Raw genomic sequence first — 25,021 nt, forward strand, 5'->3', positions numbered from 1 at the left:
CTCAAGGTTCATTGACCCCATGTGACTGCAGGAGAAAGGGGAATTTGGCCTTCCTCCAGCTCCCTATTAAACCTGGGGAAGTCCTGCACTGAAGCACTGGGCCAGTTCTCAGATGAATCTAGGAAGGCTGAGAGCACAGGGAAGGGGGGACAGAATGATAATGAGGCCTGGCTAGAGCGATGCTAAGCCATGTGAAAGGCTGATGACCTGTGTAATGCTAGAATGTTGACGTAACACTGGCACTAGTGCGGGTTACAACATACATACGACATATAACAAAGTTATAGTTGCATATTGCCTGATGCTGTTTTGCTGTGCTATCTTAAGTGCTTGCTTTCATGATGGAATTATAGTTTTTAGAAATTATGTTGACTTTCTCTTTTGCTTGAAATAGTTTTCCTCCAAAGTTCTAGCTTAATAGACTGTTTGAAGACTAATTTATTTTGTGGTTATTCAGATCAACAAATGAGAGTTAAGTGGAATGTTTAGTTCCCAAATTGGCATTCTTCAGGCAAAAGCAGAACGTATCATGAGCCCAGGAAATTCAAGAAAAGAATATGCAGTGTTTTACTCTGAACATTGATCTTATGTTTGTCTATATTGATGCTGCTTGCCAGCTTTTTGTTCTAAAAAGTGCAGCATCCGAGCAGAATGTCCCAAACCTGAACTCTTTTTCCTTCTTGTGTAACAGGTGATCACTAATTTTGTGTGAAATTGCTTAGGAAGGTACTTTCAGGTTTTAGGGATTAGTTCTCAAATAGCTTGAGTTACTCTCCCCACCTCAGCAGATTTGGAAGCAATAATAGTATCATATTCATACTTCCAGCACTTTTGCAGGTTCTATTCAGTTATATATACCAGTACTGCTTGCATGTTCTGGTGTATATATATGTATGTATGTATATACAGCACTTAAAGGTGCTTGATGTGTCTCACTGTCACTCTCAGCTAACAATCATAGACAATAATCTGTTATTTCTATAATGACCTCTGTATAGCGGAGCAAATTCTTTAATTTAGGTTTTGACTGTATAGCATGTTAGCAGGGCTGTTAAAGAGGTACTGCTGAAAATCTGGAAAGCGGCAGATAATTTTAAATATTAGGATACTGAAAAGCCAAATTATAAATAAAATACTTCTGTAGCTTTGTAAGTTGTTACAGAGTAGCTGGTGAACTAATGAACCTTTGTACTTGTGTTACATAAATTGGAAAAGTACAGTAAGCTAAAATTAGATGAACAGCAGTAACATGAAGTCCCTAATGACATTTGAAAACTTGAGTCAGTTCAGTAGATTAAAAATGCAAATAGGAAATACATCTTTATGCCTTTGACAAAGCAATCCAAACTAGAAACTGTTTTACTGATGATTCTTCAACAGCCCAACTTATGCAATGACTATTAGTTTTGATGGAATTAATGCATGTGAGGAAGTCGGATGTTACACACTATATATCAGCCGGAGTTTGACTACTGTAACTCGAACAACTTGGAAATCTAGGCTTTTACAAAACAAGGCCATCTGACAGAGCTAGTTTGCATTTGTGTGTACAGCATTGAGCCTTACTAGTAGTGAAAAACACTGGCTGATTTTGCTAGTGTTTGACAACTGAATTTAAAAAAGCAAGCCAAACAAGAAAACCCGAAACCATAAAACATGCCCCACCCTGCCCCCATCATCCCTTAACAATATCTGACCACATCTCGAATGTCTTTTGGTATGTGTTGATAAAAGAACCAAAAATTAGTTAGTTTTCCTACCCATTACACTTCAACATCATTCCTCTCACATGTACCAAAGACTGGCTGCCTCAGTGGAGAAAGTGTTAAAGCCAGTCACTTTCTCACCCAGGCTTCACAACCACTATTGAACTGCCCACTCCTGCGATGCAACTAATACGGTTGAGCCAATGTGATTGTGCCTAAGAGATATTTATTTTATTATTATTATTTTTTAATGCTTGGCTACTTCCATTTCTTATTCTGCCTTGATTAATACCTTGACAGCAAGCTACTCTTCGTCAAACATGAATATGGAGGTAACTAATGCACTGGAGGTCCAAAGATACAAACTTTCCAGGCAAACAGGTTTTATCCACTCAGAAGTGGTAAACATCAAAGGTCAGCTGTACCCTCTGAAGGCATGAATCCGATAGCTATCCAAGACAAAAATTAACTGTTTTGAACAGTAAAGCCAAATCAAAGTAATCCTTGATTTCTATCTGTAATCAAAGCCTGGGGGGAGAAAGTGTAAGATGTTACGTCTAGTAATTTTCAAAGCAGTTGTAATCCTGTCTGCCTGGTAATTTACTGCATTGCCTTGAGCAGAACTTGACCATCAGTTTTACTTTTTCTGTTAATTCCAGGGCTACTTAAATTTGGTCAATGTTTGTACAATGCTTTAGAATGTGCTAGTATACTCGGTCTTAACCACTGAAAAATCACACTGATCTACCATTCTTCCCCCAGCTTCATGCAATTGTAAAGCTTGCTTACCAATTATGAATTTGTAACAAAAGAAAATGGGATATTCTCAGTGGTCAATAGCTTTTGAGCTTTTTGTGTGTGTTCACTTAAATCTTCTGTTTTAAACATGAGGGCTTAGAAAGATAATGGTTTTTTGATAAGGAAGAATTATCATACCCAGTGACGTCATGACCTTGAGGCTGTAACTGCTTCATCAATTTCACATCGAAATTTTTAGAAAGCTTACATCTGCTTTGTCTGGAAATACTTGGGAAGTCTGGAATTTAAACATTGGCAACAGTATCTAAAATCATAGCTTCCCTCCTGGGATACAGTGCTGCTCGGGTTAAAATTCTGTGCGGCAGGACTCTTTTTGTTATCAAAATCGGTATTTACTTCACTTCTGGGAAACAGCCATAGGATTGTAAACGACTTTATAAAAAGATGAATGGAACTGTTTCATGCAGACTTTGGCTCTGGCTTTGCAGCACAACTAATCAAGTCCCCACCAGAGGGAGGAGCGTCCCAACAAATACTCCAGTGCAAAGTCGTGGCAAGGAATGGCAAGGTTTAGTCGTGACAGTGAAAGCGAAGGTAGAAGAAAAACATTCCCTAGCAGGATAGCATCAAGGAAAGTTATTTACCTGACTTTAATCCTATATATTTTAATGACAAATATGAGGCACTGTCTTTCTACTTCAACCTGCCCATTCTCCATTAGAAAGGAGTGATGTAGGAGTGTGCAGAATGCTTTATAAATATTGGAGGAACTAAGCTAAGTCTAAAGTGCCTCATGCCCTGCAGAAATCTCATTCATATACTGAAACAAAACATCAGTTCCTGGGGAACTGAATTAAAAGACTTAACAGCTGGTTTGTTCTACTGTCATTTATTCCAAGACAAATCCTGGATATGAGCCACATTCAATAACACAAAAACCTCAGTTCCTGGGAGAGAAATACGTTAGTGTAGACTTACATCTTTTGTACTGGTAGACATTGTGTCATGAATCGGTAGCATTAGAGAGTTATGAACCTCAGATAATCTGAAGGCATTAATCTTGGCTGTGTTTCACATCTATAGGGTTTGGGGTTTTTTCCAACTTGTATTTGAGCAGCTAGAACTGATTGGAAGGTGCTTTTAATTATGGGAGACTTAATGAATACAACTACACAAATACTTGGGTATTTTGGTTTTCCTGGTTCAGACACATTGTGATTTTTCTTCTCCAAAACTTTGAATACTTTTTATTTTATAGTTTTGCTGTACAGGTGGGCTGGTTGAATGACGACATGAAGGATCCTCATAAACCTGACAAGAACCGTGACTTTTATGGTGTGAGTTGATGCATACTTTTCTGATTTATATTAAAAAATGCAGTAGATGGCAGTAGTATCTAAGTTAGAGGTTTGTTTGGTAATGTTGAATGGCATCTGTGTTAACTGCACCTGAGAAATCCAGGATTACTGGGAAACGAAGACCTAAGTTTGATATCCACAAAATGTTTCCTGTCCTGAAGCAATGGTCCATATAGAGATTCTGGTTTTGGAGGAACTTTAAACAGTAAAGCAAAAATTGTTCGTTCTGACACAAAAAGCAAGAAACTTCAGCTTGATTCAAACTGAGTATAAGAATTTGAGGCATGAATTATATATCCACTCCCCTCTACCTGCTCAGAGTAAAGCATAAATTGGACATTGCTGTCAGAATTTTGAGTATTAAGTGTTATGGCTATGCACCAACAATGAAGCATGGATCTACACTGCTGAATTTTACAGGTCTGTAACCTGTCACTTGGACACACTCTTCTCTAACAGCTACATCGAATGGATGTATAAATATACTCAGTGTATGGTGCTATGATGTACAAAACTGATCATGCCTTTAAAAAAATGCTGTAAATGCTTCTCGGTCTGTTTTCTTAGTGCACTGCTGAACAATGGATGAATCTTGTACTTCAAAGTTTTCCATTTGCTTGTAACCACTGACTCACACCTAGTAACCTTCCTGGGAAGGCAGAATTAGTGACCAATCTGCAATTGCACGTGTAACTAAAAATGTTACCTTACTTAGTAAAGTGTAAGTATCTACAGTCACCAAGCCAGATGGTACATTCAGCTGTATGAAACTACTGTGCCTACAGGCTAAGTATTTTCAGCACTATTATTATTTTTGAAACTGCTTTGTCTGAGGTAGTCAAAGGATTCTAGTATTGGTCTAAGCAGTTTAAGATGAGCCAGGAACACTACTGTTATTTTAACTGTGTTAGCAGATTCTTTGTATCTGAATAAAAAAAGGCAAGATAGAATATAGGAAATGTCAATAAATACTTAAACTACCATGACCAGAGCAGATTAAAGATGACGGTGGAATCTCAAAACAGATCTGGGAGACAAGGCTGGCAAGGGGCAGTAATAAGGGATCCCTGCCTATCAACATGGCTGGGGAATATTTTCCCAGACCAAACTGAAACATGTACCTGTAGGTTGCAAAACATGGATTAGTCACCCTGCTTTACAGAGTTCAGGTGTTTGGAAGGATCTTTAGAAGGTAAAATTGTGTAGTGGAGTGTTAAAAGAAGTTTTAGTGAGGGTAAAATGATAAAGAATGTAATAAACTGGTACATATGTGAAATCCTTGCTTCTGTTGTACCTGCTTCAGTCTTGAGCTCTTGCCATATTTGTAGATGAAGGCAGTACTGTTGTCCCTGTTTGAGACAAACACAGGTAACTTGTTCACATTCCCTTAGGCAGTATCTAATTGTGTACCTCTAACTTCAAAGCTAGTGCTTTTGTCATTAAAACCACCTTCAGTCTACAGAACAATCATTCACTAATGAGCAAGGGCAATGCAGGCATGTTACACTGATAGAAGAAAGAGTACTTGAGAAAAAAGTAGCGTGTAAATGAACATATTTTTTGCATAACACATTCCTTGTTAGTAAATTTATCTTGCTGAACTAACTCTAAATTTCAAAGCAGTTAATCCCATGTGAAGATAATGCATCCTTGATTTTTCGTCCACTGGTAAATATTGCAGTATATGTCACTTCACATTTTCTGCATTTCTATTATGTCTATTTGCACTTCTATGCCAGATTATGATACCACAAAGAAAAAAACTAAAATATGATAAAATATAGGACATAAACAGAAAACATTCCATTAAAAATCTCTCAGTCTAGTTTTGGCTCCTAATCTAGTGACCCAAACACTCATCTTCCTGCCTTTGATTCAAGCCTTTCTGACCCAGCTGTTGTCACTGAGCCCAAGCTTTTTTCCCCTGCTCAAATAGTTAGCAAAATTTCAGCACCTTAAGCTCAAATAAACCTTTCAAAGCCAAATGCTACATGAAAATCTTCCACACAGACAGAAGCAAATCGATAACAATGAAATGTTATGCACAGTTTCTTTTTGGAGAGAGACCAAATGCTTCAATAATGGCAAATGAAATTTTAAGAAACCCATGTTTTCCTAGCAGGCATGCCAATACAAAGACAGAATTTAGCTCAGAGCTTAAGGGTGTCAAGAAACAGAAAAGAAATAACTGAAATGTCAGAAAGGCAGCAGGAGGAAGTGGGAGGCTAGGTTGGTAGAATGATGTCTGTCAGGCTATGATGTATTTGTGTTTGTTGTTAAAATCTATTTCATCAAAGCAGAAGGAAAAATCTGACTCTGGAGGAGATGAGTTAAAAACAAGTAGCTAGCTGGACTGCATTACTGGTATTTGACTATCCTCCATCAAAATCTGCTTAGCAAGTGCTAATTTAAAGCTCCCTGGGTTCTTGCCTAGAAAGCCTTGGCCAGCAGTGGCTGATCTTGGACTGCTGAACAGTAAAGACTGCAGCTGTCTGGGAATCCTGAAGTTATCAAATATCTGCACAAGATACTTGTATAGACTGTGTATCTTAAGAGCATCTTTCCTGTGAGAAGCACCAAAGAATCTGGATTTACATGTGGAGAAAGAGAAACTTAATGAGGTATAATGTTTGCTATCTCCACCTAGCTAAAACTAATTTTAATACAAGGCGCTGAACTGTGTGTGACTTCCACATTCCAGAGACCTTTAGTATTCATGGTGGCTAATTTGCCTAGCTCTAGTCTCTAGGTTTCAGCTCTGAAGATGTCTCAGATTCCTAGCTGAGGAGTTGAGACTCACCTAAGGGCCACATGCCTCAGTGTATTTTGCCAATTTTTTAATATCTTCCATTTTAAGAGCACAGACCACAGTTTATTTCATCTCCCAGTTCAGACCAGCCTGTGCGACAAATCCAAGGTCATCATGTTATATTCCTTGTTCAGCTGTCTTTATTATTAACTTTCTGAGGATGATCGCTGATGTATGACCACATCTGAGACAAGGGCATAAACATACATGACAGTAGTATACATCTCTAAAAAAGGATTACCTCCTAATTTAGAGGAGTTTTCTCTGTTGCAGCTTAACAATAGAATAAAAGACAAGTTTTATCACCTGTACTTCATATGTTTATTAGTAATCTACAAGGATTCAACTTGCAAAATGTGTATGTTTTGAGATTAAATCCCATAGAGGTTAGGTGAGGAAATTTGACCCATAGTAAAAGTTGGAGATAGTTTTACCTAATCTATTTCTAAAAAAAAAAATTCCCAAGTTTTGTTAATCCATAAAATTATTCTGTTTTTTCAAGGTGGTAACGACACCTGTCAGACACATGTCCAAGTATGACAAAGTAGTAGCAACATGTTTGGTTTTTTTCAAAAGCACAGAACAGTGAGGTGCACAAGAATACCGTTGCCAAGACACTCCACCCCCAGTCCTTCTGAGGTAGATCACAAATGTATTTAGTTTTTCAGCAAGATACAGTTTCTGTAATACTTCTTAAGGTTTAACATAACAATATTCCTGTGCAATGAAGCAGCCAGAATTTGGGATCAAAGCCTTGATCTATTGGAAAAAGTCTCAAAAAGACTTAATGTGGGGCTGCTCTTGGGAATAAGTATTTAGCATCAGGCCCTTAAGCAAGTTACATTAATGGAATTGAGTAAGATACTATAGGTTTATTCCTTTCAGAAATGTTTTTGTAAATGCTAAATGTATGTTCAGTCTATTTTTCCTGAATGTTTCAGACCAATAGAAGAAAATTTAATTTGCTACCATTTGTTGTTTGTTTCTATTTCTTGTACTCTAATTAGTAAATTAAGAAATTAAAGTGATTTGTCTGGCTTCACTAATCAGTAGAAGGTATGGGCTGGCTCAGATTGACTTCTCAGAAATATACAAACACACAACCCATAAAATACTCTTTTACAGTGAAGTGGCAGGTTGAAAACAGGAAATGCCATATTTTATCTGATGAAATTAGTCAAGCTGTGATAAATAATAAAAGCGTAGGGTTTAGACCTGACCTTACATTCCATCTGCTTTAATGTAACAGTCTTGAGCTCCAGTTGTGAACCAGGAACCTATTAAAGCAAAACAGACTGGAAAGCTCTGGCTGGTTCAGCAAAGAGCAGAGTATGTTAGCTTCCTGTAAGGCAGAAAACTGACTGAAACAGTCAAAAGCATGCATGTCCTTGAAAGCTGATGAGACTTGTCACTAAGTTTTACTGATAAGCTGTTAATTACATCTTTGGTGTTGACTTATGTCATCTTTACTGTATCACTGTTATGAAGTAGTTACAAAGAAATCACTGTTTTCCCTTAAGCTCTGTGTGTCATCAATGCAAGCAGTGAATCAGCATCAGAGCGTGTTTAACTTCACTGGGCAGCATCCTTTGCAAGGTACCTGTTTCAAGATGCAGCATGTGGCTTTCCAGTCCTCAGCACAATACCACCCTTCTCCATGTTACTGACTGCTTGTGGTAGGTGCACAAACTTCTCTCAGTAACAAAGTTAAAAATTATGCAACACCAAGTAATTCAAAATGGAGGTAACAGGTAATTTTCAACCCACCGCATTTGTAGTTTGGGATATAGCTATAAAACTTGTTAATTTTTCTAAATAACGGACCCTACTTCAAAAGGTGTGTGGGAAGCTATGCACAAATGCAGTCAGTAGGACTTTGTATGCTAACCTCCCACATTGCATTAAAATGTCCTGCACCACAGGAGGTGGTATGTAGGAGTGGGTGGGCAAACTTCAGAACAGAGGAAGGTACTGAATCACTTGAAAAATTTTCCTTGCTCTTTATTTCTGTATTCAATTACTTGTTCCACTTTTTACTTCCTAAGCACTCTTACTTCACAGGGTTATTTCAAGGCTGAATAGAAGTGCCACATTCTTGATGCAAACCTGTCTTTACTCCCACTTCCTCTTCTCTTTAAATTTAATAAGCAAAATTTTACTGAAAGATGATGAACCAGCTCCCAAAGCAAGTTCCAAACCTAGCTTGTAGTTGTCAGTTACTATACAGGAATCACAAAGATGTACAATTCTGCTACAGTTGAATTTAAAGACATTCATATTTTATGGCAGACCAACAAGTACTGTTGTGCTACAGATTACATAAAATGGGAGAGAATATGAAGGGCTTATAGTTGAAAGACAAGCAAAAATGAGAAGGGTCAATGCAGAAAATAAAACTAAAGGTGGAAAAATGGACATGGCTTTTCCTGTGTTAAAAAGAGCTGTAACAACGCAAGGTGGAAAACCTCTAGCTCTGATGAAGAGGGTTGAAATAAGCACTATAGCAAGGGCGAGTCTTGAGGTGGCAGCAATGACTTAGATCATATCAGGGAGTTCTTCCTATGAATGTGGGGCGGAGCTTTGAAAATCACACTTCTCTCTTAGAACAGCAGTAACAAATTGTCATCTTCCCTAATGTAAGATTGCTTTGTACAAGCAGCATTATTGCAGCCACTTTTGCGTAATTGTTCCAACTAATTACTACTCATATTAATTTGTAATGTAATTTACGAGTCACATATTGTAATATAAGCTTTCAGTGGACAAGGCAAGAAATGCAACTTTGCTTCTTAGTTCATACAGGCGTTAGAACTACCCAAGAGCTGGCAAGTGAATTTTTTACTGCTAAAAAGTTATCCTAAGAAAATAGCAGTGTTTGAATCCGAACACTGCACAGCTATAGAAGGGAAGATAGCTGTGTGTCTGCATGATTCTAGAGCAACAAAAGCACCAAGGCTTGCTGTTTGGACAGACTGTGTTTATACCTGTGACCAATGACTGCGTTTTTAAGCAGTCACAATCGATTCTGAATTTCTGTGTTTATGCTTTTCTCCTTCTACACAAAATTCAAATCTGAGCTGACTACGTTTAGAAGTCTCATTAGCTTTACTGTCAGTTCTGGTCACTGAAATTACAGGCCAAGTATAGTAGAAAGCACGTATTACAATTTGTTACTGAATTCTCTATTTCTGGCAAAACTTCTGCCTGAAAGGACTAATTAATTCCAGAGACTTATTAGGTGACGCTTTAAAATTACCTTGTGGATTTAGATTGCACTTCTAGAATGGCAAGGTTTCATTATAGATGTTTCCAAAACTAGTAATTATGGTCTTAATAAGCCCTTGACGATATTGTTTATATTTATAATTAGATTTATGGGGGGAGGCTCAATTAGCTCAAATAGTTAGGTGCATGTATGTTGGCCGAAGTGGTCAATTGATTTGGATGTCCAGTCAGACACAGTTGCCTTTTGACAAAGAACATTGACCACCAAGAACTGGCATCTTGAAATCTGCAAAGCTAACGGGAATACTGCTAATTTTCATACTCCACTATAAAAATGGTGATTCTCTATTACAGAAAAGTTTGTTTCTTTCTTTACTTTTTTTTAAAAATCAAATTGTCCATCAATTGTGTTGTTACTGAGCTTGACAGTATTTTTTGTCAGTTGGGATTTTGGGGGAAAGGTGGTGTCTTTAATAGAAAAATCACTCACTAAGATACTTAGCCCAAGAGGAGCCTAGATTAAGGTATTCTATTCCTGTTCTTTCATTCAGAATTGTTAGCATCAGGTATATGAGCCCATGAGCTGATGGAAACTTTCTTACCCTGCACCTGATGGCAGCTCAGAAATAATGGGGCACAATATAGCACCAACTGACCACAAAACTACAAAATAGAACATGACAGCTGAGGAGTTCCTGATGTTTTATTTCTATGTTGCTAATAATATACAATGTCTTTGACTCTTCACAAATAAAATCCAGAGAGGTTAAGAAGAAAGAAATATTTATCTACCTGACAAAAGTGATCTGACAGTAACTTGATTCTTGTAGAAGTATTTACCTGTGATGTGCCTAATACTAAATATCAGGTATTGTTCAATCGTTTTACACAACACTTCTGCTCCCCACTTATTTCAGAGCTGCTTTTTCTACCTACAGTACGATTCTAACCTACCAACATGTCCATAAAGACAAGAGCAGCTCCATGGAAACCAAGGTATTCCTTTTCAGACTGACTAATTTTTCCTCATGCAACTGCCAGCTAGAAGATGATTTGGCATAGCTAATGCAATGATTAAGACAGGTTGAACGTACAGATAAGAATGTATTTACAAAGATTGATGCTTGCTACTTTGCTTTACAAATTGTTTTCCATATTTAAGTATTTTCTATTATCTTCTTCAGTTGACGCTAAGACAGGAAAACTATATATCATATTTTTTTCACTGTTACGGTGAACATGCTCACTTTTAAGAATGTTCTAATTTACTCTAAAAGTTAACATAGAACTCCTAAGGCTGACTGATGATCAAAATCTTCTCTTCATGTTAAGATAAAAAATAATTTGTTCTGAAAAAAATTCAACCTGCTCCTCCTGCCACCCTCAGCAAAGTCCCAAAAGATAAAAAATGACTAGTAAAGCATCTGAGAGTGACTTGAGCGAAAAACACCTGGATCTCTCTCTGAACTCAAATTCAAAACACTACATAAAATTTATCAGATACAGGCTAGGCTTACCTTCAGAAAAATTGTACTCCTAAGGAATAGCATTATATACCAATACTAGGTAAAAGAAAAAAATAATGTTTAATTAATTAAAAGAGGTTCCTACAAGAATTTTTGCATCTGGAAGATGTCAGTTCTCCACACCATGCAGTTAACTTGTCTATTAAGCAAATACTCTGGAGTACCTGATTAAAACACTGCCAAATTCTGAGACAAAAAATATTTATGAACATTTTAAATCAGAAAGGAAACTTTCTTTTATTTACAAAGCCACAGAAATATCCAAATTAGTAGTTTATACATTGAAAGCAGAAAATGTAATTTTAAAATAATTTCTTCAATTAAATTATAATTTTGTAGTATGAAAGCAAATTTCTGTCACTAAGAGATACCACAGTATTTTTAGTCATTATTAGTGCACTGTGGTAAAGCCCTCTGAGATATAAGAATATATTATTTTTGCATAAAAATTGTTAAAAGAATGCTCTAAAGGAAATCTAGAAAATCATTAATTTCTATAGTAATTGCACAGTATAGTTAATCTGGTGGTGGTGGGGGGAGTAATGCTGTCTTTAGTCATTGTGTATCTTAAGTGTAAGCCCACATCAAAAATTATCTTCTCAGACAATGAAATTACTGTATACCATCTGCTTTACACTACAGCAATATAAAACCTGTGGCAATTGCTCCAAAGTTCCACATTTAATCACCGTATTTTTTCATTAATGTTCAACAAAAACCCCCTTGTTTACAAACTTCAGTTGTCCTGGATTAGCTTTGATAGCAAGCTCATGGCAACTAATTTAATTACGGCCTTTGTACTGGATGGTTTACAAAGCAATCCCTGAAAACACATGTGGAAAATTGATCTTTAACTCACGTGTCAAAGATTTATGATGGGAAGTGAGGTTAATACAAATACAGCTCTGGTGAGAACTCTTGGGCCTTTCACGGGGGCACGCACAGGCAGATGTTTTATTTGTGGGTGCTCTTTGTACTACGATCACATGTGGGGAAGTAAGCGTGTGGTGAGATTCATACGTATACAATGAAAGAATTCTATACCATTTGCGAAATGAGTAGTCATGAAATCGGAAAAGAACAGAGCAAGGAAAGACAAAAATAACAAGCGTTTAATCTTATTATCAGAGCGAACAATGGAGTATATATTTCTGAGACTGCAAAGAGCCAAGCATTGCACAGAATCAAGAAAATCTGTCTTGCAGAAATGCCTACGAAGCAATACTGTCCACCAAAATCCAATTTGCAGCAGACTGTTGGATGTAAAAGGGATTGTGATAATCAGACACCAAAAGCTATCCATAAAGCCATCCATTTTTTCCCTTTAGCATAAACCTTCAAGGACAATGTTTAAGAAAGAATGCATTCTAATGCTCAAAGAGCATTTACATCAATTTTTAGGGAACAGATATTGTTTAGAGTCCAAATCTCTCTGCCTTTCCAGATATGTCCAGCAACAGTGGCAGGGTGAAAAAATAAAAAGTGTGTGTCTCATTTACATTATGGTAATTTTCATGTCTTACAAACACTCAAGTCCTATTTTGTCATTTAGCAGAGAATTATTTATGACCTGCAAATGGCGAAGGACAAATAATCTAACTTGAAATAGGCCACTGCACATAGACAGTTAACACAGCTTACACGCATGATGTTTGTTTTCCTTTGACACCAAGCATCATTAACATAAAAGCCAATTTTGCTGCCTTTTAACATCAGTTATACAAAGTATTGTATTAAAAGTGTACATTAAATAGTATATAAGCTTCCAGTGTTTAATAGAAGCATCGATAAACCTGCAACCTGTAAAACACTGTGCTGCTTTTATTCAGTAGTTTTGTTCATAAATATGCTCTGTAGGCAAGTTTGAAGCTTGCCATAGTGAACTTGCAACCAATGAAAATATTAGAAAGAAAAAAACCGATTCCTTGCTATCAAATTTTTAAGGGAAAAGTATAGAAGACACATGCTTTAAAAAATGAAAATGTGTATCACAGATCTTAGAACTTGTATTTCTCACATAGCTGGAGCAGCACGCTAACAGTCAATAGTCTCCATTGCTATAGCAACACATGCTTGTCAGCTCAGGGCTGATTTGATGCAGGCACCTCCCTGCAGAAACAGCCTGCTAAGCCTTAAATATGCTTCTCTAGGATTCAGTAGGATGTAATTTCTTTTAGAAAGGTAATATTGTTATACAATACAAGGTATACATCTCAAGATAACCTATCTGATCTGAATCTGTGCAACTTGCTCTTTACTAAACCCAAGTTCAGAGGTATTTAATGCAGCTAGACACAGAAGTAGATGATGCAGGCTACAAGTTTCACATGTAGGAAATTGTAAATGAAAATAATCAGATTTGGATGCCTATTTAGCATTTATATAATAGTACACAAACTCCTGTTCCCTTTAGAGTCAACAGAGACCCCCTCCCCACTTGTTTTCATCAGTTTGTTCATTTTTGACTTGCAGTCAGTCATAAGACACTCAAGTAGCATTATCATCATACACAGCTGGACGAAGTGAAGGAGGGGTAGAGAGTTAAGTGATTTGTGCAAGTTTACATAAAAAGTTGGCATGAGAAATACTGTTCTGCACCTTTGTAGTTATTACTACATTATTATTACATACGCTACCTTTTATATTTTCATCACTACTTGAATAAAAGAAAAAAAAGCAATAAAAAATATCTCTCAGTTAATGCTGCAGACTTTACCTGGTTCCAGGAATTCATCATGCAGACTACTTACTAAGCCTGATTTCCACTGCAATATGCTGTGGTTAAGAACCTTGGTACGTTTTTAATCAGTCAAGTGTTGCTACATTCAAAAATGTGTACAGATTAAAATGTTAACGTCCCTAGAAACTGAGGACTGGAAAACGCTGAGGTGTAGCCACAAGGTATACTCAATACTGCATTATCCATGCTTTTTGGTTTTACTTTTTTCTATCAAAGCTGGATAGACTCCCTTAGTGCAGGGCAAATAAAGAGAATTCTATGGAAATGTTGCCTCAGACATACAACTATACCTTTAAGAACTGCTAGAATCAACTTACATATACTTGTTGATTCTATATTGGTTGAGGAAATTATTCAAAAGACTGGGTAATTTATTTCTAATAATTTATGTAATAATATACCTTTGCTTCATGCAGGTACAAAGGGACATTTGGTCAGCCATCTCTGGTAAGTTAAGAAAACACCTCCTGAGCCTTTTTTTCTGAGCCACTAGTACACATTTGTTAAGAGACACTTGCACTCTAAGATATGTCGCATAGATGGCAAACAGCAGGTAACTTAGTACCTCACAGTGTCTGGTAGGTTCTTTTAACTATATATTAAGTAGCACTATTTTCTTTATATGTATTTTAATCATCATTATAAGGCTCCTGATGTGCTTGGACTTAGAATGACTTAAAAAAATGGCCAGTTTATTCATATCAGGTGGTTTACAGTCTCCTAAGTATTGGCTGCCCAGGGCAATCAGAAAAGATTCTAGTAAGATGAGAGTAATTCCCCACATTGACTGTTTCCTGTATCACACCAATAAAATCTGCCAGCCATATCTTTTTTCATTTAAACAAGGCACTAGACAGAAGCAGAATTCAAACTAGACATGCTTTTTACTCTATATTACTTTTTTAAAATCTATGCTAACATTTAGCATAGTAGTTCCTCAAATATTTCGATTTGTGACCCAAGTGCAATAACTAAAGTTCTGTTGGATTTATGAATCTAAAAGTAAGTTCATTGTATTCCTCCTACTTGGAAATAACCTGTTAAGGAAGAAGTCCCATACCATACTTGACAATTACATATTTTTTACAAATGTTGATAAATTACCTTGAGAAGGTTTTGCAACACATCAGTCAGTTCCCTCTTCCTCTATGTTCCATCTCATTTTTTCTCTTTCTTTGTCAACAGCTAAAGAAAATGAATTTATATATACACCCACCCCCACATAATTCTCTTGGATCAAGTAATAACTCTTTCTACAAAAAGGAAATTAATGAAAAAGTTATTATCTCCCTATCTTCAAAGAAAAGCACTTAATTACAGAGTAATAATATATCAGCAGCTATTATGGCTAGCACTGAAACATAGTGTTTGGATACAGCCTAAAACTGCATTTCAGGAAACACATCAGAGTAATAGAAAACCAGAAAAGTGACGTGTTGTACACATTTACATTCCCCTAGCTAAATGAAGCTACATCACATACACCGAAACTATCTGCAGCAGCTATTCATGTAATTTGGTTTTTACAAGTGTCTATCAATAGAGGCACCAGTTCTTTTAAGAGTCCGTTACAATGTTTACTTTCAATGAAAGAAAAATTCTTATACCCAACTTATACTGTAACTGCTACAAAAGTACAGAGAAGTTGTCTTCTCTTCAGCAGATACATAAAACCAATCTATTACTATTGCCTGTACGTACCAAAAGAATGTTAGCACATCATCTAAAGCTCGAAGCAAAGGACAGTTGTTTCTTATTCTTGCTAGTTTTCTTTATGACAGTGCAGGTCCTTAAACGATACTGATGATGGGGAAAAAGAGTTAGAGGAGTACTAGTCAGGGAGCCACTTAATCTGCTAAATATGTATTAGCATCATGGCTATCGATCGTAACACTCAGCACTGATCAGATGCAGAAAGCTTTAAGGCTGAAGAAATTCACACATTCTGTGATTCTGTAATTTTACCCTATCCTTCTACAAATGTAATACACAAAATATTTCAAAGTACCGTATGAAGTATGGGACTTAACACATCCAAAGCTGTTACATAAGATCACCTAGAAGGCACAATAATTATTAGTTAATTACTCCACTAAATTCACCTGTGAGAAAATAATGCACTGTTTTTGCTGCAGCTGCTGAAAAACAGCTTCTGTTCTGCATGGTAAAACTGAGACTTAGCTCCTGTCAGCTGCGATACTTACATGAAAACACTCAGCTTTTTGAAAGAGCTGGAAGAAGATGTGGAACTACAGCTGCACTGTATTCAAGTGAATTCAAGTATGAGATGGCTGCAGCATCCTACAGTTCCTACTACTGCATACTACCATGATATTTCCCACCAATACCTGAAGGAAGAGAGCTGGTATGAAATTCATTTTTGCACTCTAAGCTTACTGTGTATTTTATTTTATTATTTTCTCACTTGCTGTTTTTGCACCCTAGTATTTGGACAAGGAATTGTTAAACACATTTTGCATTCTCAGTAACACTAAATCCTCTCATTAGAATTCTAGCTCCATAACCCAGTCACTGTAATTACCTTTCAAAATACCTAATGTAACTCTCTCAGCCAGGTGAAATGATAATGGTTTCTATACCTACCATAGAGGGAACCCTGATTAGATTATTTGGAAAAAAGTGTAATTATAATGTTTACAAGGTGTGATCACAGAACAGTGTAGCTTTCCACTAAAGCAGTCCAATATGTAGAACTGTACAAAGCTGAAACTGGGTTATCACAACATTTGTAACTCAAGATGTAACTTACACATACACGAGTTAAATGAAAATCTTTAAAATGGGCAGAATTTCAGGTTTGCGATACATAACCTACTTCCACAGAATATTTATTTGCTTCAAAAATATGTTTTGAAAATTTCAGAATATACAGCTAATTATGAAATTAATCTACAGTTCTAGGTCTTCTGGCTTCAGGGGGTGTGGTATTATTTAAATGTATTTCTTCATGAAGATATAGTACACCTCTATTTCTGGATGAGAAGAGATCTCAACCAAGTGTCCTGGGCTCCAAAAGGTACATACAGTATGCCACCCAAATACCCACACACTATGTGTGCCTGTTTATTCAGACAAAAAGAAGTATGTGCACACATACAAATGTAAATTTAATTTGCTATACTTGTGTACCTAGGCTATAATGCGATAGCAATGTTGCTATGGGAACAGGTTCTCAACAAAAGCAGGAGATCACACATGACAGGCAGCACATTTTTGGATGGGTTTTGTACATGTTATGTCAAGGTGGATAGCAAACATGGCAAAGCATAAGGCTAAAAGGCTTTTATGCCCTGACCTATAATGAATTTTTGTTGATAATTTTGCATTACACTTTTTTTTTTTTTTTCTTTTTGGTAAGGATTCTACAACCACTGCTTGCTTCCAGGTGCAGCCTTCCAGGTGCGTAAGAACTCTTTCCCCTCATGTTTATATTCTTTACCATTCATTTGTAATTTCCTATCTTGTTATCAAGTCGTCCCCTTTTGTTCGTTTTCCCCTAAGTGTATTCATAATGCTCATTTGTCTATGCCTTCTTCCTGTCCATTGTACACCTCTTTCTTTCTGCCTCTCTTTCTTGCTGTGTAAATGTTTTTTCAGGACTTTTCAACCCTCTTTTGTGTATTTTGCAGTCTACCTCCTCCCACAGTGTTACACCCTGACAAAACACACAGCACTATATACACTTCCCCCAACAGGGAGGCCTACGTACATCCAGAGCCACAGTAATAACACTTGGAGTGTTATTTTTTCATGTGACAAAACTGAATGCGTATTTCTTCCTCCTGTTTCCTCAAAAGGCAACATGAGAGATGGGATTACGTCTCTCACGGAAAGAGGCCTCAGGGAATCCTCAAGCAAAATGCACCCATAAGAATTAATGCTCTCCCTGGTTCAGTTTCTGCATGGCTGGCAGAGAGGAGGCCAAATTACTTGAGTCAGTGCTTTATCAATACTAGCAGCTGGCATCTGAAAAATTATATGGAAATGACTTGAGGTCATCTACAGAGAAAGTAAAACTAAACAGTTGAAGATGATAGCCTAACCCAAGTTTGGTTTGGGATACATTTATATGATTTGTAAGCTAGTTCTGTCAGTTTAATCTGCATGTCAGGTGAAAACTAATGTAAAGATTTGCCGTGGATATTATCCCAAACCCTTAAACAAGCATTTTGTTTGTGGTGACTTGGTTTTAGCACTCTTAGAATCATGTTACAAAGCTATATTCCACATTCTGTATTATTTTTCTAAATAGATACCATCATTGGTTTTTGTTTTATGTAGTAAATGAACTGTAGCAAAACCACTTTCATTTATTCTTTCAAAATCCCTCAATACATCCACTTTGCAGGGTTCTTTTCTACTGCATATAGTAGCGGAGATGATGTTTTCTGTAAACTGATATAACGTTTACATCCTAGCACAGTGTTTCAAAAGCTTACATCCCCCAAAGCTTTGAAACTAAAAGGCAGGCAGGTTAAGAATAGCTAAAGGGCCAATGTAGCAGTATTCCAGAAATCTGTTTCATCAATTCCTTCTTTTCATATGTCCACAGAAATTATACTAACGATTTTTGAGGGATTTGACATTAGAATTGGTATTTTGTGTCTTAGTAAGACTTCCTATGCATTGAAGAGCTCTATAAACTAGTAACTTGCACAAATAGCATCCTGTCCTTAGCTATAGAAGTCATATTGTACTCTCTTTGACATTTCAAACTGTTAGTCAGACATCAGCAGTGTCAAGAAAACATTATCTGAAGTGGAAGGTAATATATTCAGATCAGCTCTATTTTTCCAGTTTTCTGATTTCTTTTTGTTCCATGATTATTTCTCTGCATCAACATTTGCAGGAATTTGTAAGTCAAATACAGAATTTTTAAACTGCCAGCAGCTCAAGTTCCATCTGGGATCTGAACAGTCAGGCTAAGCTCCTTCTGTGACACACAATACTTACACCACCACTACCAATAAATATTGCGAAATTAGAATTCTGCAGACAGATTTTCTAATGAACAGAACAATTTGGTCTTTCACACTCTTACTATTACTCTATTATAATTCCCATAAAAACTAATTTTGTAAGGTAACGTTTTTAAATCTCAGCGAACTGGAATTTTAGTCAGATAATTCTAAATTCACGTACATACTTAATAAACATTTAAAAACTGTGAGTATGAGTGACGTCTATATGAATATCCACTGAACAGGTATATAACACCAATTTGGTTGAGTGATAGTGAATTGTATGATTCACTTTTTGCCTTTCCTCTAAGAAGCAAATAATAGATCTTTATACGATAGTAAAACTCACTTTTCAGTGAGTTATAGATACTCGGTTCTCAGTGCCTATCTGGGCTGGCATGCTGTACAGGTGAAACTCTACCTTCCTTCTAAAGGAAAAGTCATATTCATTTTATCGTAAGGAGGTAAAGTATATGACTTCCAAAGAGGTTTGTCAGAGCTACCTTTAGTCTATAATTATGAAAGACCTAACCTGGATCAATAAAAACTGATGCCCACAGAGTCACATCCAGCTGTGACAAAAGCCTCCTAATGGGCATAGCAGAGTTTATAGAAACACAGAAGAGTCAACTTAAGTTTTTACAAAACTTAACATGCAACAAGAGTAGTGTTATAATTGGCTTATACATATACAAATAGGTTTCTGAGTTACCCTGTTTACACTTAATGCATCCAATTAATTAAAAAAGCAATATCTGCAGTTTTCTAGGGCATTAACTTTCAAATGGAATTGTGTATTGCATTTTTGTAAGAGATACTATTTCATCTTTTCCATTTACACTCTATAACTTCAACTGCTGCTAACACATACAGTGATTCTAAAGTTTGCCTTCATAGTAGCCTTCATTCCCTCACTGTAAAAGCCATTTCCTTTCCTCAACTAGAATCAAGAGAAAGTTATATTTGTCTGACAAGTACTTTGAATAGTTCCCATTTCAGATTAGATGACTGCCAGATTACAAAACAAGCTGCTTCTACACCACTTCGCCTGAAACTGTTAAAAAGTGAGGCTAATTTAGAAAACTGACACAATACAGAAAAATATCAGAAACACAAAGAGCTTGGATACAGTGAGTTTCTTCATTTCTCCCTCTTCCTTTGATCAAAAAGAATGACACATCCTTATGTGATTTATGGCATGAGGAAGGAAAATAAAAGTACCAGGTGTTAATAAAATCAACTTTGTAAAAAGACACCAAAGTTGTCAACAACAGCTTCACATACCCAACTACTTATCAAAACAGGTAACATCCATTCCTGTAATGAATCCAGATTCTTAAAGAAGTGCTAAAATTTATCTTTTTGTTGTAGTTTTGAACATCAGGCTTACTAAGCAATAAAACATTCCTTTTAAAATGTCAAGATCCGGTTTCATTTTCTTAAAATAAAGATTTTTGAAAACTTTTTAATTTATGCTTTTTAACAGTATTATTTCAGAAGCTCATATGAATTAAGAAGTTTTTAACCTAAAAGCTCTAGGTTAACATTACTTACACACTGGCGCTGCCCTTGAGACAAAAATGCTGGCTTTTAGACGGAAGGTTGAGTTCTTTTCAAAGCAAGAATGATTTTAAGGTGGATGTTAAGTGGGGAGGTATCGCAAATCCTTTCCCCTTTAAACAGAAACCTAAGACTACTGCAGAACATCACTACGGTTGAATATATCAACATGTAATTTCTTCAAACCGTTATCCTTGTTTGTTAGAATTCAGTTTCATACATGACCTGTAATGGATGCTCACGAAATGACAATTTTTAAGTTAAATCCATGACATGGATTGGTGACTAAATTTGTAAGTTATGGCTATTTCCTGAACACATTGAGGATATATAGCATAGTACCCAATGAAAAAGACACATTATGGCTCTGATTCAGCACAGAAAAGAAACATGTTTAAAACCCTTACGGAAACATAATTTAGAAAATATTTATTTAATTTTACTTTTGCTTGAATCTCAACTTGGGGACAGAACCATGCGCCCCAGTTTTTGTTGCCTTAGAGAAAGTTAACTCATCTGCACAATTTGCTCCTGCATTTTGAATTATTCAACTAAGGAAAGGAAAGGAAATTGCTCACTGTGGCACTGTTAGCCTTAGTTTTTCAAATTTTTGACACTACTTCCTTGCCCCCAAATACAGAAGCCTTTTTTTCTTCAGAAGAACACACTTTTAAAGCAACATTCTACTTGTATGCATGGTATCGCACCTCTGTCTGTATGACAGAAGCAGAGTAAGTCAATGCTATCATATTCAGCTTATTACAAGGATATTCTATTTCATTACAAAACGCATTCTGTAAGTCTTCCTTACAAAATCGCTAACATTATTACATTTTTCCCTACCCAGCCAGATGCATTTAGAAGCCCTCAGAAAACTCTTTGTAATTTAACTTCTTTGTGAATATAACATAAGTGTGCACTCTTACAAAGGCCACTGCAGGTATCAACATTACCTGAGACATAAACATCATACTACTGGGAAAACAGTTTTTGAATCGCTATATATCCACAGACAATAAGGGTAATTGGATAGAGTGCTAGATGGCAAATATTAAAATAAAGTCAGTAAAACCAGAAGTAAACCTTGTCTCTTCATTCTACTGTATATACACAGTACATTCCTGAGCACCTAATGTTTCAGAAAATTCAGTAACTCTCAAAGTGGACTGTTGAAGCTAGTATCAGGATTTTGCAGTTTTGCTCCTTTTGGGGAATATACACTAGATGGCAGATCACACCGCGAAATGTGTAATGAACAGCAAGCAAATATTGCATGTACTAGACCAGACTAGTAATTTGAAAAGCTCCTTAAATCAATACAGTAACACTTCCATATCAGCTCCTTGTCTTATTTTTATAAGGTATGCTTCAACTATGGCTGAAGGATACAGAGGTGATGTAACAGACACTAGGTCAACTTCTGAAAAAGGCCCTTCAAGAATAAATTTCATAGAGTATTCATAGGTAGATGTTTCTCTTGAATTTACTACTAAATAAATCCTACCAGGTTTTATTATATATTAAACATCTATTACATTAGCTGATACTAAAATAGTCCAATATCCACAGAAGAGTTGTAAGTACTAAATTATGCTTTTCTTACACAACTTTTTGCAAAATAATACTGTGTTTTAATTTCACTACTTACGCATCCCTATATAAAAATATTTTATTTCATAATTTATAGCATCAAATATAATTACCAAATTTGGAACTCGGAACTGGTAGCAACACAGTGTTTTTTTCACATTAAAAATTAGTAAGACTATGAAGTTGAGCTGTAGTTCTCCAGAGCTCATCTTTTCCTAGGTAATGTCAGATCACTCATAGACAAAATAAACCACAAAGCTCAGAAGCTAAGCAAGCATTATTTTCAACTGATGCCTCAACCAACACAATATAAATGTTCATACACACACTGTAGGTAAAGGCATGCGAACAAAAATAATTATCAACTAACTAAAATATTATATATAACATAAACACATAATTTTTTCACATAAACTCAGTATTTTCACTGCATTGATTGGAGAACATAACAGAAATTATTTGTATTTAAGAAACCTGTAAGAAACACATTTTTCCTTGCTTCTTACAGAAACACAAGTATTTCTAAAGGTGGTGTTTCTTATTTAAGAGGGATTTTATTACACTGGAGCTATTTAAACCATGTTTTACATGTCTGGGTCTTAGTTTTCTGATTCTGCAAGAATTTCTTTCTTTAAAATACAACGGCTAGAAGAATTCCTATATACTTTTGTGTGAGATATTCAGTTATCAAAGGAAGAATTTACACAAAAATAAAAATAAGCCTTCATTTACTAGGTTCCCCACAGTCCTTGGCAGCACAGTTAGATTTCATTAATATGGCAAAAAATTACTATAAAGATAATGAACTGTCCTTTAAGGATACATTAAACATTGTTCTTACTCTTGCATGAGTAGTCCTTAATCATTTTCAAGCTTGTCTTGCTCTCCAGACAAGACTACTGTGCTGAACAATGCTGATAAGGAATAGACACAAGGGTACCACTGAACTAACATTATATAGAACTGAAACATCGGTCCAACAAACATGAGATCAATATCCTTTGAAAGCTCAGAATTCATGGACTATAAATTCACTAACATCTACCTCAGAAACTGAGATACATCCTTCACACAGTTCATACTTCTGTACACTGTACTTCTAAATCTGCAGCACAGGCCACAATTTAGATATTTAAACATTTATCTGCATAAACAAATGTTATGATCACACATACCAATTAAATGCACCAGACATGGAGCATAATCAATACACAGCGATTCCTCCTACCCACTTATCAAGCGATGAAAATGCCTTAACTTATTGGTCTTTTCTCTTTTTTACCTTCCTCCTCCATTAAAGACCCAAGACTCCAGTCCCAAAAATGCAAATTTATTTGTGTAGTTGTACTCCCCACATCATGGCTGTGCATTGCAAGCATAATTTTTAACAGTAACCTTTTCTAACCACAGTAGATCCTATGGTGAAAACTTTACTGCTCAAGGTTTGGAGCTTTCTAGGCAACCAGTATACTTCATTCACAAGGCAACTACTAAATGTATTTTTAAATCTGTAAATAAATACCCATGATTCACCTAGGTATTATATTTGTGATACATGGTTGCGCAAAAACGTTTAAATTAGACCTGTATTTCATATGCCTTGTAACAGCTTGGAAAGATTTAAGTAAGAATGTAGCAGTCAGAGTATTTTTAAGCTACACTGATGTCTGATGCATGAATCCTGTAACAAAACGCAAAATAATCGAGTAAGAACTGGCATGCACTTATTTTAAACTCTATTCCTAAGAATAAAAGAAGAGAGCCTCTCCTTTCAAAATGGGAGATAAAGCAAGATCTTGTCAGGAAATCAGTCAGTGGAAAACGCTGCTTATGGTTGCCTTCATATAAACGCAAGGAAATGAGAGTTAAGACATAGGAGAAAATGTGATTTTTTTCTGGAAAAGAAAAATAATGTTTAGAACTCAATTTCATGTGAACTGAGACCTAAACCTAAAATGTTTTAAATGACAATGTAATTGCAAGACAGAGAAGTTATATGGTTGCCATGGCTGCCTTCAAATGCCTTGATATGCTTTCCTTTTTTTATATTTAATCTTAACTCTGAACTAACTCTGAATTTATCTCTGTTAGTGCTGTATCAGCGGGTTTTCTTCAGAAGTCTATTCCACTGTTTAATCTCTTAAACTGGTAAGGCCAGACACCCTTGGGATAATACATCACACTGTTAAACATTTCACATGTTAAAAACAAGACTGGAAAAGAGTACTTTAACATCCAGTTCACTTTGCTATGCAAAAATAGCTGTGGTTAAAAAGTTACAGCCTTATTGATTTTCTTAGCATGGTTTTTCTTCTCTTCGTGTAGATACCCAGCCTAGAATAAGACTCCCTAGCTGTATAACGTGGTTTTCTCCACTAACATAGGAAAAAAAGCCCACAGTGCTCTAAGTACAGTTAGGCAGCCAACATACTAACCATAGCTATTTTGGTAGCAACAGCACCTTACAAAGATGTGGGATCCACAAAGATAATGTGGTTAAAACTGTATCATTCAAGGAGGTCATATTGTTGAAAATAGCTTTCCCTCAAACACAGTAATCAGGCTTGCATTTGTATGCTGAAATTACAGGCAGTTTTGCATTGCAAACAACTCTGTGGCAAACCAAAAATACAGGCTTTTTTTTCCTTCCCAATACATGTGCTGATTTACGTCGTCCTTTTTGTAGAAGGAAGTTTCCTCTCTGTTTAAAATAAAATATTCCTTTAGTAAAATGTGTTGGGACTCTGAAATGACAAAATAGTAGCT

General features: G+C 36.1%; 1 long non-coding RNA gene across 1 annotated transcript in view; it reads right to left on the bottom strand.

The window, feature by feature from the left end:
* LOC129785641 (uncharacterized) overlaps positions 1 to 25,021 on the bottom strand; it is a 99,659-nt gene that overhangs the window by 32,323 nt on the left and 42,315 nt on the right. The window lies entirely within an intron of this gene.

This window comes from Falco peregrinus, chromosome 14 (assembly GCF_023634155.1).
Source record: "Falco peregrinus isolate bFalPer1 chromosome 14, bFalPer1.pri, whole genome shotgun sequence".
In the NCBI taxonomy this organism is placed as follows: Eukaryota; Metazoa; Chordata; class Aves; order Falconiformes; family Falconidae; genus Falco; species Falco peregrinus.